Source organism: Callospermophilus lateralis, chromosome 18 (assembly GCF_048772815.1).
Source record: "Callospermophilus lateralis isolate mCalLat2 chromosome 18, mCalLat2.hap1, whole genome shotgun sequence".
Lineage (NCBI taxonomy): Eukaryota > Metazoa > Chordata > Mammalia > Rodentia > Sciuridae > Callospermophilus > Callospermophilus lateralis.
The window spans coordinates 31,392,871-31,406,452 of NC_135322.1; positions in this window are offsets into that span (position 1 = coordinate 31,392,871).

The window sequence follows — 13,582 nt, forward strand, 5'->3', positions numbered from 1 at the left end:
GAGATAAACAAGATATCCACACATTTCCATGACATCTAAAATAGTGTCTTTTTATAGCCTCCAATATTTCTGCCATTTTCCACATTCTCTACATCTTCAAATATTGGATGTGGAAAAAGACCTGAGCTCTTTTTTCAAGACATGTAACAAATGCTCCAGAAAGTACCTGTAGACCTACATTTATATTTGGGGGAGAAATTATTTAGTATTCACATTGCTAATATTTGCTTTAACACCCTTGGCTCTTTCCAGTGATGCTATGTGGTGACTTTCCCCACTGTATCAACGCTTGCCTAACATCACCAGCCCACATCAGCCCACCCTCCAGGACGGCTTTCAGGGAATAGTTGTTCTTCCCCCTTCGAAGCATAATGCCATCAACAAATTAGTCATTACGTTCCACTGAGCCTAGTGTCCCACCCTCCCCTGTCAACTGCTGAATGGTCAATTACATTCTGGACATAAAAATTTTACACTGATTAAAAAAAAATTACAACCATTGATTCTGTTTTTCAAATTAAGGGACAACATCTACGTAATACAGAACTACAGTGACTTGGTTTAACAAAATGATTACTAAAAAGAATAGAAAATTGGATTTAGAGGAAAACTCTGTGACCAATGTGACTTTTTCCCAAAACAAGAAGCCAGAAATCTTGTTAGCCTTTCTAAACCCTTAAGATGGAAAGACCTCAGGGAACTGTAAGCTCTAACCTAATATGTATACTATGTTGAAAAACCGAAATGTTAATTTCCTCCAGGACTGGAGAAGATTTGTCTCACTAGCAAATTTTAGACATAAACACCAAGTCAAAAATAATTCTCCAATAACTCTGAGCATTTTACCAATGACAACAGATTTGAAATGCATGTTAGAAGCAATGACAGGGAATTAAGTAGATTTCTAGAGCTGTAAAGCTTAATATTACTTCAGAAAGTGTTCAACTGTCTGCTCATCTTCCCTGCAGCTCATTTGGTATCTTGTAAGCACTGAATAAAAACTAAGTGCAGGAGCCCTTATTAACATACTGGAACCACATCAACAGCAGTATGCCTAATACATTCAGAAAGTTTTTAATAGATCTAAAATAAAACAGTATGTGAGTTCCTAAAAGCCTTGATGAAAAACATCACCAGCTATCACCTGAAAAGCTGCTTGTAGCTCAAAGGCTAACTATAAACTATAGATACTTGATTTTGTAACAACATCCTCGAATAAATACAGTGCATTATGCTTCCCATGAAAATAATACCAAAATTCAAATTAGTTTTTAATTGCTTGCCAAAATGTTCCAATTTTATTCAAAATAGCCTTAAAGTGCTACTATATACCAAGATTACTTCCAATATTTCAGTGAGAAAATTATCAGACCACCTGGCCTAAAAGTAGTAAAAGCTGATTCCAGAAATGTAGGGGCATGTGAATTCCACACGTTTCATAGTATGGCTTTATTTGTCCTCACCCTTGACTTTACCCACACAAATAGGCCTGAGTAGAGAAAACTCTTAATCTGAGATGCAAGCAAACTGAATTAGGGTTGCCTGAGATTCCACAATATGAATGTGTTTCACAGAAGTTCCTATCCCGTGATGCCCTTCCCTCAAACTCAGATTCCCCTTTATTAAAATGTCAAACGCCAACCATTTTTATAAAGATTCTGAGACAGAAAAGAAGGGCCTGATGCTTCCCAAGAGGGATCATGTATTTTTCTTTCTTCCATCTTTGACAGTTGTGATTGCCCCCCAAATACTTTATGTTTGGCCATGGCTACATTAAATGCCTCACAGCAGCTTGGAGACTTGCTTTGGCTGTGGCAGCTTCAGTCTTGGGTCCAACACAGATGACCATACCCTCTACAGCCTCTCTCCTATCACAGCTGAGCAGAAAGTCTGCAGTTAGCTGGCAGGACACTGCACATGAGTGAATGCACTTTTTTTCTTTTTCGCGTGCCTATATAAGCACCTTTCCCCACTCTCTTATCAGAGAGCAGCAGGGAGTTACTGAGAGCAATAGCCAGCTGCAAGGTTCAGCTGCTGAAAGAGTTTCAGAGAGCTGAGAGCTGCTGTCCTTCAAGGCTCAGGGCTGGTAACACTAATAATGAGAGCTGCCGGTATTCAAAACTCAGAGCTCCTAATAGAAAGTTGCATTTTTCCATTTGTGATCTCTGTCCAAATTGAGCAAAAGAACCTGCCACCAATTAGTAACAACCTCAACAGAAATTAGCTTGAGAAACTTGGAAATTTGGCCAGTTTATTAACTGACTACTAACGTAAAGTCCCCTCACTTCCTTTGGAAGTGGTTCCAACATAAAGGATTCAAGAAGACTCCAGTTTTTAGCCCAGATGGAGTACACTTTCAAACAAAAACTGGAAGAATTATCAGTAAACCTGTGCCAAAAGAAATGATAGATGAAGTTATTTAAGTGGGATATGATACCAATTAGAAATGTAGACCTATAGAAGAATGAAGAGCACAGAAATGCTAAATATGTTAATAAAAGAAGATAGCCAGGTGCAGTGACACATGCCTGTAATCTCAGTGATCTGGGAGGCTGAAGCAGGAGGACTGCAAATTCAAAGCCTGCCCCAGCAACTTAGCAAGGCCCTAAGCAACTCAGGGCCTGTCTCAAAATGAAATATAAAAAGAGCTGAGGATGTGATTCAGTGTTTAAAAACCCCTGGGTTCAAATCCTGATACCAAAAAAAGAAAAGAAAGAAAGAAAAAGATATACTTATTTTTAATCTTTTTAAATATAACAGTTTAAAATAAAAGTAACAAATATATTGAGAAGTTTATAAAATATATGTGTAAAGTAAGTGACAACAGAGCAAGGTTGGTAATCACTGGTCACAGGTTGCTATTTTTATACAGTTAAGAATGGTTTTACATTTTGGAAGGGGAAAAGGAGATGCAAGATTATATAACCTTAAATATTATTATCTGATTCTTTACAGAAAAGTTGCTGATGCCTGACCCAGAACAGGATTTTTCATGGTTGCCACTATTGACAATTTGTGCCCCAAAAGTCCTTGTTGTAAGGGGTTATCCTGTCCATCAAACAGTGCATCATAGCACCCCTGGCCTTTATTTAACAGAGGGTATTAGCACCCCACCCCAACCCAGTCTCCAGGGAGATGGGGGAGCCAGTTAAGCAATATTGCATTTGAGCACAAATAAAATTAAGAAAAAAACCAATAGTGCCGCAGTCTCTGGCTGGGCATAAATCACGAGCCTCCACACAGCTTGTAGATTCAAACAGCAATTCTTTATTCCCAATCTCACACCGGCCTTCTACAAACACGTTCTGGGGAAATCCACGTTCTCTGCCCAAATCCACCACTCCTGGGCTTCTGTCTCCCAAATATATTGTCTGACCCTAAGAACTCAAGAGAGAAACTCAGGCAGCAGGATACGCCCTATTCTAAAGGGGGAACACCCTAATCTCCTATTATGCTACACCGGGGACACCCTAAACATGGATCCGCCCTGGTCCTTGAGCAAGGTCACCTTTCAGGAGTCCTTCCACTAGACAGCATGGGAGTAGCTGGCAAGGAAATTGTCATACCTACTTGGCTGATGGCTCCCAGCATCTCCCCCCTTCTGATTAATTAAACAACAAGTAATGTGGCTTAAGGACCGTGCCTGGTAGGTTGTCCAGTTCAACATATGGTTCTTACCCGTCATTGGAAAACTGACCTTTAGGCGTCAGCCTCCTGTCTTAGGTTGATACCACTGCAACTGGATCATACCCATCACTGACTACCGGTCCAGCATACAGCCATACTTGTGGATAGGTCTATGCACCAGTGGGGGGGTGAGGTTTTTTGCCTCACCTCTGTTGGCCCCCAAATTTGGCCTTGGTGCCAGTGGGGGAGTGAGGTTAATGTGGCTTAAGGACCGTGCCTGGTAGGTTGTCCAATTCAACATATGGTTCTTACCCGTCATCGGAAAACTGACCTTTAGGCGTCAGCCTCCTGTCTTAGGTTGATACCACTGCAACTGGATGCTGTCTAGTGGAAGGACTCCTGAAAGGTGACCTTGCTCAAGGTACTGTGTCCAGTAGCTCATTAAAGTCGTGTCCTTGAATATTTAGTTTTAACACTGGGCGAGAATCTAAATTTAAAGACAACATAGCCCAATCTACACCTGTGGAGCCTAATCCCCTGGAACCTCTTTTTACACTATGACTAGGAAATTTATTATGTAGGCTGGGTATTATTAACAACTGTGCTATTCTATCTCCAGGTGAAATTACTGATATACCTCTTGGAGAACTAGCTATAATTTTTATTTCACCTACATAATCGGGATCAATTACCCCAGGACTTATCATAAGTCCTTTTAATGTAGATGAACTACGTCCCAATAATAAGCCTACTGTCCTTTGGGGAAGAGGTCCTTTTATTCCTGTGGGAATGATTTGAACTCCCATCTCTGGAGTTAGTACTGCTCTGGCAGAGGCGCAGATGTCCAACCCTGCGCTCCCTCGGGTTTGTCTGATGAGGGATTTAATGGACAATGTGTCCTGGGCACTACTCTGATGGTGTTGCTGGGTTCCTCCACTGCCCCATATATTTGTGGTTGTGGGCCCCGGAGCATTGGGCCCCGTTGTCCGTTGTTTGGCAATGGAGCCTGATGCCTTTCTCCACGATATCGTGGGTAAATACCTGGTCCTTGTCCGTTTTTTGATAAGGGAGTACCCTCTATGGTAGTTTGAGAACGGCATTCATTAGCCCAATGTCTCCCTCTACGGCATCGTGGGCAAATACCCGCTATTCTATTTCTTTGATACCTAGTTTTGTTAAACCCTCCTCCTATGGGGCAACTCCTTTTAAAATGTCCTGTTTGTTCACAATCATAGCATGTTTTTGGCCTGGCATCTAAAGCCTGTTGTACTGCAGCTGCCAAGACTTGCCCTTGTTCATTAATATCTCTACATAATTTAATATATGTGTTTAAATCTTCATGTCTCCATGGTCTAATAACCTCTCTGCAGCAACGATTTGCTTGGTCATAAGCCAGTTGTTTTATTAATGGCATTGCTTGTTCCGTATCCCCAAAAATTTTGGCAGCCGTTTGAATTAGCCTATCTACAAAGTCAGCGTAAGGTTCATTAGCTCTCTGTATTACCTTAGATAGCTGACCTTGTAAATCTCCATGTCCTTGTAAAGTCTTCCATGCCCTAACTGCGTCTGCAGCAATTTGTGCATATATAGCAGGATCATATTCAATTTGTTGCCGCTGACCCTCATAAGGTCCTTTCCCTAGCAACATTTCTAGATTTCTTTGAGGGTAACCGGCTGCTGCATTTCGCCTAGCTATCTCTGCGCAAAATTCCTCATTGGCAACCTTCCATAACAAATATTGTCCTCCATTTAGCACAGATTTACACATGCTAGCCCAATCTGCTGGTGTCATGTCCAAGTTAGTAATGGACTCGACCATGCTCACCGTGAAGGGAGCTTGGGGACCATAGGTTGTTACAGCCTCCTTTAACTGCTTCACTGTTTTAAAATCTAAAGCACGGTGAATTCGCTGCCCTCCTGCCTGCTCAAGTACAGGGCATGCTAATCTTTGAGGTCCTGTCTCAGGATCCCAATTATCAACTACGGGGATTGAGGGACACTTAGCTGTCTCCATCGGTGGGGCTGTTGGTTGAATTACGCCCTCTTGTGATAAAACGGAGTTAGTAACAGCCTCCTGTTGTGGCCTTTTTCCTAACAATCCCTTTTCCTTTAAATTTTCTTCCTCTGTCTGACTAGCTCGAGAGACCTTCTCTTTTGCTTGATCTAAAATGTCTTTCTCCATGGTCTGAACCTCTAACAATTTACTTAACATCTTTTCAGTTTGTTTTAATCTACTATAAAGATAACGCAACCCAATAAGATAACACAAAACAAAACCGAAACTGAATGAAACAAAAACGGAATAAAAAATCGTTGTATCAATTTTCTCTTCCTCAGGGCCGACAAACTTCAAACCTTTAGTCAACCATTTTTTCCAGTTTGCCTGAGAAATTTCTAGGGATAGGCAGCTTGAAAGAAAAACAAAATAAATCAAAAGAAGAACACATTGTTTTTTGAAATGGTCACCCATTCTCTCACCTTCCCTCAGGGGCGAGCAATTTCACTTACCCCCAAGCTTCAGGCATTCCGCGTACGAGCCACCAGATGCCGCAGTCTCTGGTTGGGCACAAATCACGAGCCTCCACACAGCTTGTAGATTCAAACAGCAATTCTTTATTCCCAATCTCACACCGGCCTTCTACAAACACGTTCTGGGGAAATCCACGTTCTCTGCCCAAATCCACCACTCCTGGGCTTCTGTCTCCCAAATATATTGTCTGACCCTAAGAACTCAAGAGAGAAACTCAGGCAGCAGGATACGCCCTATTCTAAAGGGGGAACACCCTAATCTCCTATATTCTAAAGGGAGAACACCCTAATCTCCTATTATGCTAAACCGGGGACACCCTAAACATGGATCCGCCCTGGTCCTTGAACAAGGTCACCTTTCAGGAGTCCTTCCACTAGACAGCATGGGAGTAGCTGGCAAGGAAATTGTCATACCTACTTGGCTGATGGCTCCCAGCACAATAGTGGAAATAAAATGGATTCATTAAAATAATTTTTTATTGGTTGTTCAAAACATTACAAAGCTCATAACATATTATCTTTCATACATTTGATTCAAGTGGGTTATGAACTCCCATTTTTACCCCAAATACAAATTGCAGAATCACATCGGTTACACATCCACATTTTTACATAATGCCATATTAGTGATTGTTGTATTCTGCTACCTTTCCTATCCCCTACTATCCCCCCTCCCGTCCCCTCCCAATTCCCTCTCTACCCCATCTGCTGTTGTTCAATTCTCTCCCTTGTTTTTTTTTCCCCTTTCCCCTCACAACCTCTTATATGTAATTTTGTGTAACAATGAGGGTCTCCTTCCATTTCCATACAATTTCCCTTCTCTCTCCCTTTCCCTCCCACCCACTCGTCTCTGTTTAATGTTAATCTTTTCCTCATGCTCTTCCTCCCTGCTTTGTTCTTAGTTGCTCTCATTATATCAAAGAAGACATTTGGCATTTGTTTTTTAAGGATTGGTTAGCTTCACTTAGCATAATCTGTTCTAATGCCATCCATTTCCCTGCAAATTCCATGATTTTGTCATTTTTTAGTGCTGAGTAATACTCCATTGTGTATAAATGCCACATTTTTTTAATCCATCTATTGAAGGGCATCTAGGTTGGTTCCACAGTCTAGCTATTGTGAATTGTGCTGCTATGATCATTGATGTGGCAGTATCCCTATAGTAAGCTCTTTTAAGGGAATAGTATTCTCTCAGGGAATAGTCCGAGAAGGGCGATAGCTGGGTCAAATGGTGGTTCCATTCCCAGCTTTCCCAGGAATCTCCATACTGCTTTCCAAATTAGCCACACCAATTTGCAGTCCCACCAGCAATGTACAAGTGTACCCTTTTCCCCACATCCTCGCCAGCACTTATTGTTGTTTGACTTCATAATAGCTGCCAATCTTACTGGAGTGAGATGGTATCTTAGGGTGGTTTTGATTTGCATTTCTCTGACTGCTAGAGATGGTGAGCATTTTTTCATGTACTTGTTGATTGATTGTATATCCTCCTCTGAGAAGTGTCTGTTCAGGTCCTTGGCCCATTTGTTGATTGGGTTATTTGTTATCTTATTGTTTAATTTTTTGAGTTCTTTGTATACTCTGGATATTAGGGCTCTATCTGAAGTGTGAGGAGTAAAAATTTGTTCCCAGGATGTAGGCTCCCTATTTACCTCTCTTATTGCTTCTCTTGCTGAGAAAAAACTTTTTAGTTTAAGTAGGTCCCATTTGTTGATTCTTGTTATTAACTCTTGTGCTATGGGTGTCATATTAAGGAATTTGGAGCCCGACCCCACAATATGTAGATCAGAGCCAATTTTTCTTCTATCAGACGCAGAGTTTCTGATTTGATATCAAGCTCTTTGATGCATTTTGAGTTAACTTTTGTGCATGGCGAGAGAAGGGGATTTAGTTTCATTTGGTTGCATATGGATTTCCAGTTTTCCCAGCACCATTTGTTGAAGATGCTATCCTTCCTCCATTGCATGTTTTTAGGCCCTTTATCAAATATAAGAAAGTTGTAATTTTGTGGATTGGTCTCTGTGTCCTCTATTCTATACCATTGGTCCACCAGCCTGTTTTGGTACCAGTATCATGCTGTTTTTGTTGCTATTGCTCTGTAGTACAGTTTGAAATCTGGTATCGCTATACCTCCAGATTCACACTTCCTGCTTAGAATTGCTTTTGTTATTCTGGGTCTTTTATTTTCCCATATGAATTTCATGATTGCTTTATCTATTTCTACAAGAAATGCCACTGGGATTTTGATTGGCATTGCATTAAACCTGTAGAGAACTTTGGGTAATATCGCCATTTTGATGATGTTAGTTCTGCCTATCCATGAACAGGGTATATTTTTCCATCTTCTAAGATCTTCTTCTATTTCTCTCTTTAGGGTTCTGTAGTTTTCATTGTATAAATCTTTCACCTCTTTTGTTAGGTTGATTCCCAAGTATTTTATTTTTTTTGATGATATTGTGAATGGAGTGGTTTTCCTCACTTCCATTTCAGAAGTTTTGTTGCTAATATACAGGAACGCCTTTGATTTATGTGTGTTGATTTTATATCCTGCCACTTTGCTGAATTCATTTATTAGCTCTAGTAGTTTCTTTGTAGACCCTTTTGGGTCTATTAGATATAGTATCATATCATCCGCAAATAGTGATAATTTAAGTTCTTCTTTTCCTATTTTTATGCCTTTAATTTCTTTTGTCTAATTGCTCTGGCTAGTATTTCAAGAACTAAATTGAATAGAAGTGGTGAGAGAGGGCATCCCAGTCTTGTTCCAGATTTCATTAAAATAATTTTTAAGCTCAATCCAAAAAAAATGTCAGCAAACGAGAACAGGAAAAAAAAATTAATAGAAAGAAACTATTTGCAAAGCATACATTTTTCTAGAATTAAAAGCCAAAATCAAAATAAAACTTACAACCTAAGTAAACAAACAATTTGACTTGGGAGTTGGGGGGATAAATAAAAATGTAGGTAAAAGATTTTAATATAGGCAATTTAGGACAGAAATGGTAAAAAAAAAAAAGCACATGAAAACATAATTTTTAAAAATTATAAATAGGGGAAATGTAAATTAAAACCACAGTGAATTATCATTACATATCCATAAATTAGTTAAAATTTAAATGACCAATACTAACAAATGTTGACAAGAACATAGAACTAGAACTCTCATACACTGCTAATAGAAATGCAAATGCGCCAGGCATGGTAGTGCATGCCTATAATCCCAGCTACTCAGGAGGCTGAGGCAGGAGTATTGAAAGTTCCAAGTCAGTCTGAGGAACTCAGCAAGACCCCGTCTCAAAATTAAAGGAGACATTGATTCCATTTACGAGTATTGCCCCCAAAAGAACTAAAACTTTTGTTCAGACAGACTTCTACCCAGATATTCTTAACAACTTTACCCATAAAAACCAAGAACCACGAACAGCCCAAGTGACCCATCAACTGGTGAACAAATAAACAAATTACTCAATATCTATACAATGGCAATGAAAAGAAATAAACTACTGACACAAAACAACATAGATGAATTTTAAGACCATTAGGTACAATTTGAGAAAATCAACAGACAAGACTATGGATACTGAATTGTTCCTTTTATCTATAATTTTAGAAAAAACTAGAGAGACAGGAAACAGGTCAATGGTTGCCACATCCAAGGGTGGCAGGACAAGACTGACTGCAAAGGCAAACAAAGAAATTTTTGTAGGTGATGGAAACATCCAACACCGTATTGTGATATTATATACAACTAGGTATATTTGTTAAGAATCAGAATTTTATGCTTAAAATTGGTGATTTTTAAAAAACTTGTACAAAACATTGGTTAAAACTGCTTTTTAAAAAAAAAAAAAAGAAGAAGAAGAAGAGACAGCAAGCCAGGCGTGGTGAATTTAGTAGGATTTCTGTGGGAATTTAGTAAGATTCCTAGTAAATGGGAAAAGAATGGAATATTCAATAGAAGGTATAGAGAGAACTCCCTAGACATAGAGAAAAGTAGTTCCACATCAGATAGCACACAAAAGCAAATTACAGATGAATTACAGATGTAAGTTTAAACAGATTACAAAAGAACTAGAAGACAATATAAAATATTTTAAATCTTGTGATAGATAATCTCTAAACAAGTCACAAGATTCAAAAGAACAAATCTGACTACAAATTAAACAAAATGCCATAAACAAAACTCAAAAGCCCCAAAGAATATTTATTGTGTGAATTTTTGAATACATTATAATAAAAAAAATTTTAAAGACTATTTCATCCTTAAAATATACATATTTATATAATGTATATGAGTATATATTGCTTATGTTATACGCACAGTCAGCCCTCTACATTCAGGGGTTCCACATCCTTGGAATTCAACCCACCACAGATTATATATATATGATAAAAAAATCTGTCTCTGTGACTAAACATGCATGTACAGACTTTTTTCTTGTCATTAATTCCTAAACAATGCAGTAATGACTATTTACTTAGCATTTACATGGCATTAGGTATTATAAGTTATCTAGAAATTATTTAAAGTAAATAAGATGGATAATGTACATAGGTTAAACACAAATGCCACACCATTTAATATAAAGGATGTGATTTTGGTATCTGCAGATCTGAGTATCTGAGAGGACACCTGGAAACAATTCCTTAAGATACAAAGGGAAAACTATGTGTATGTGTGTACATGTGTGAGTGTACTTTTAATATTATAGGATTAAAAGTCACACTATATAAAACTCCAATAACTCAAAAAACTCAAACAACCCATTGCAACAATAGGCAAAAGATATAAACTGGAAAATTTTTTTTAAATGTGACAATGTAATAAAGAATAAATCATTCAAATAATAGTAATTAAATAAATACAAAATAAATGTTTATTTTATTCAGAAGTAGCTCTTAAATTGACAATATTTGGTATTACATGAGTATGACAAGCTTTCACACCCATACACTGTTGGTGGTAGTATAAAACAGAGCTCCTTGTTTTATAGGACAGTCTAGTAACAGCAGAGCTGTCAAAATGTTAAATCCACAACCCTCAATCCAGAAAGTGTTCACCCAGTAACCTAACCATTGGAAATCTTAAGCGCTGTCACAAAGTGATTGATTGAACATCGCTTTTTTTTTTTTTTTCTTTTTGGTGGTGGTAGTGGGGACTAAACCCAGGGGTGTTCAATCACTGAGCTACATCCCCACAACTTTTTTGAGACAGGATCTCACTGTCTCAAAAAAGGCCTCGTAAGTTGCTAAGGCTGGTCTCAAACTGCAGTCCTCCTGCATCAGCATCCCAAGTGACAAAGATTAAAGGTGTGTGCCACCACAACCGGCACATTGATCATCCTTTTTAGATAACTCTTTATAACCATGATGGGCCAGGGATCTGGCTCAGTGGTATAGCATCTGCCTCACCTATGTGAGGACCTGGGTTTCAAGAAAGAAAAGAAACAAAACAAGGAGAAAGAGAAAGGAAAGGGAGGAAGGGAGGGAAAAACTGGAATCCTGAATACCCTTCAGTATGAGAGAATGTTTTCCACCCATTCATATGTCCCAGACTTCTATGTTTTTGCCAGCAAAGCAGCCCTTTCACTTCTAGTAACCTTTTCCTCTAGAAACTGCCCTCTGATACTTTAGAGAATAAGACATCCTCAAAATTCTACCGACTCTCCACAAGGGTAGAAATGTTATTCAATGAGAACAGATAATTCTGTTCCTCTGGTCTATAGTGACTGGTTAAAAAATAAGCACAATATACAGGCAGAGTCACTCAGATGCTAGAAGAAAAATATCTCTCCCTCCTTCTCAGTCTATAAAAGTTGGAGCTGCTGGAGGCCATCTTTGTCACTGTGCAGAAAAAGCCAACTGAGAATGAAGTCAACACCAAGAAGGCAGAACTAAAAGAATGGATCCACATAGCCACATATAAAATTTGCTCTTATTCTAGAATTTCTAATTCCAGAGAGCCACATAAGCCTGTCTGAGTTGAGTTTCTATCCCTTAGAAATGAAAGAAAACTTGCAATGGAGAATACACAACTATCAAAAAACACAATGAGATGGCTCTGTATGTATAAACATAGATTCCACAATATAGTAAGAGAAAAAAGCAGTGGCAATATTCAGAGCATTATAATACTACACCTTTTTTGTTGTTTTGAAAAGAAATATTTTTCTAATAGTGAGAACTTGGGAAAAGAGAACATTCATTGACATATGAATGTGTCAAATTCAGGGAAGGAAATACTTATAAATAAAGAAATACTCAAATCAAGGTACAAAATTTTGCTACTTGCCATAAATTTGAGGTCACACTAAGGAAAGACCTTGAGAATAGGACACTTGGTAACTCAATCAACATAAAGAATTGTCCTTTCTCTACATTATCAGTGCTTTCATCTCAAATGTCAAATCCACACGCTTATAGGGCTTCTCTCTACTTTCTATACTAAGCCATCTGTGATGTTTAACTTTTCATTAACTGAGACAACATATATTCTACTTAAATAAAAGCACATCAGGCTATTTACTAACTGATCAAATAAAGTTTTAGACTTAAAGTAAAAGAGAAATGAAATGAAATCTGAAAAACTATCATGCTAAAAAAACAACAAGACAGATATTAGCTTTAATTTACCTAGCTACATAGTCTCTTGATACTGCAGCAAGTTATGAAAGAATATACAAAACAATCTAAATCCTATTAGTGGAAATTCAACTAGAAAACCAATTTAATTTTAAAAAGTTGAATAAATAGTCTTCCAGTCAGTATTTGGCTAAAGCTAATGCAGAATTATTCAACATTACTTTTTAACCCTCTTTTTTAAAAGATGTAAAAGAAAAATGTCTTTCAAGGATCAAATAATAAATCTAATATAAATCCTCCCATATTTAGTAGCATTTGAAAAATAAGAGTTATTATCTACTCAAATGTAAGAAACAAACATAACAACACTTGGGAAGATGTAATATTCTTTCTTTTTTTTTTTGGCGGGGGGTGGGATGAGGTGGGGGGGGTAAGGGGGTTTACTGGGGATTGAACTCAGGGGCGCTTGACCACTGAGCCACATCCCTAGCCCTATTTACTTTGTATTTTATTTAGAGACAGGGTCTCACTGAGTTGCTTATCTCCTCGATTTTGCTGAGGCTGGCTTTGAACACACAATCCTCCTGCCTCAGCCTCCCAAGCCATTGGGATTATAGGTCTGCACCACCGTCCCTGGTATTATAATATTCTTTCTGAAACACTAAAAATATATCAAAATATTGGGTGCTACAAATGCTACATTGGTAGTATAGTCAATAATGTGTTTGGAAAAATAGAACAAGATTCCATTTGATTGTTTCATCAGTATAATTTTAATCAGTAGGCATATTAATGTCACATATAGCTTTTTAAATTTTAAATATGTTTAAAAGCTATGTTTACA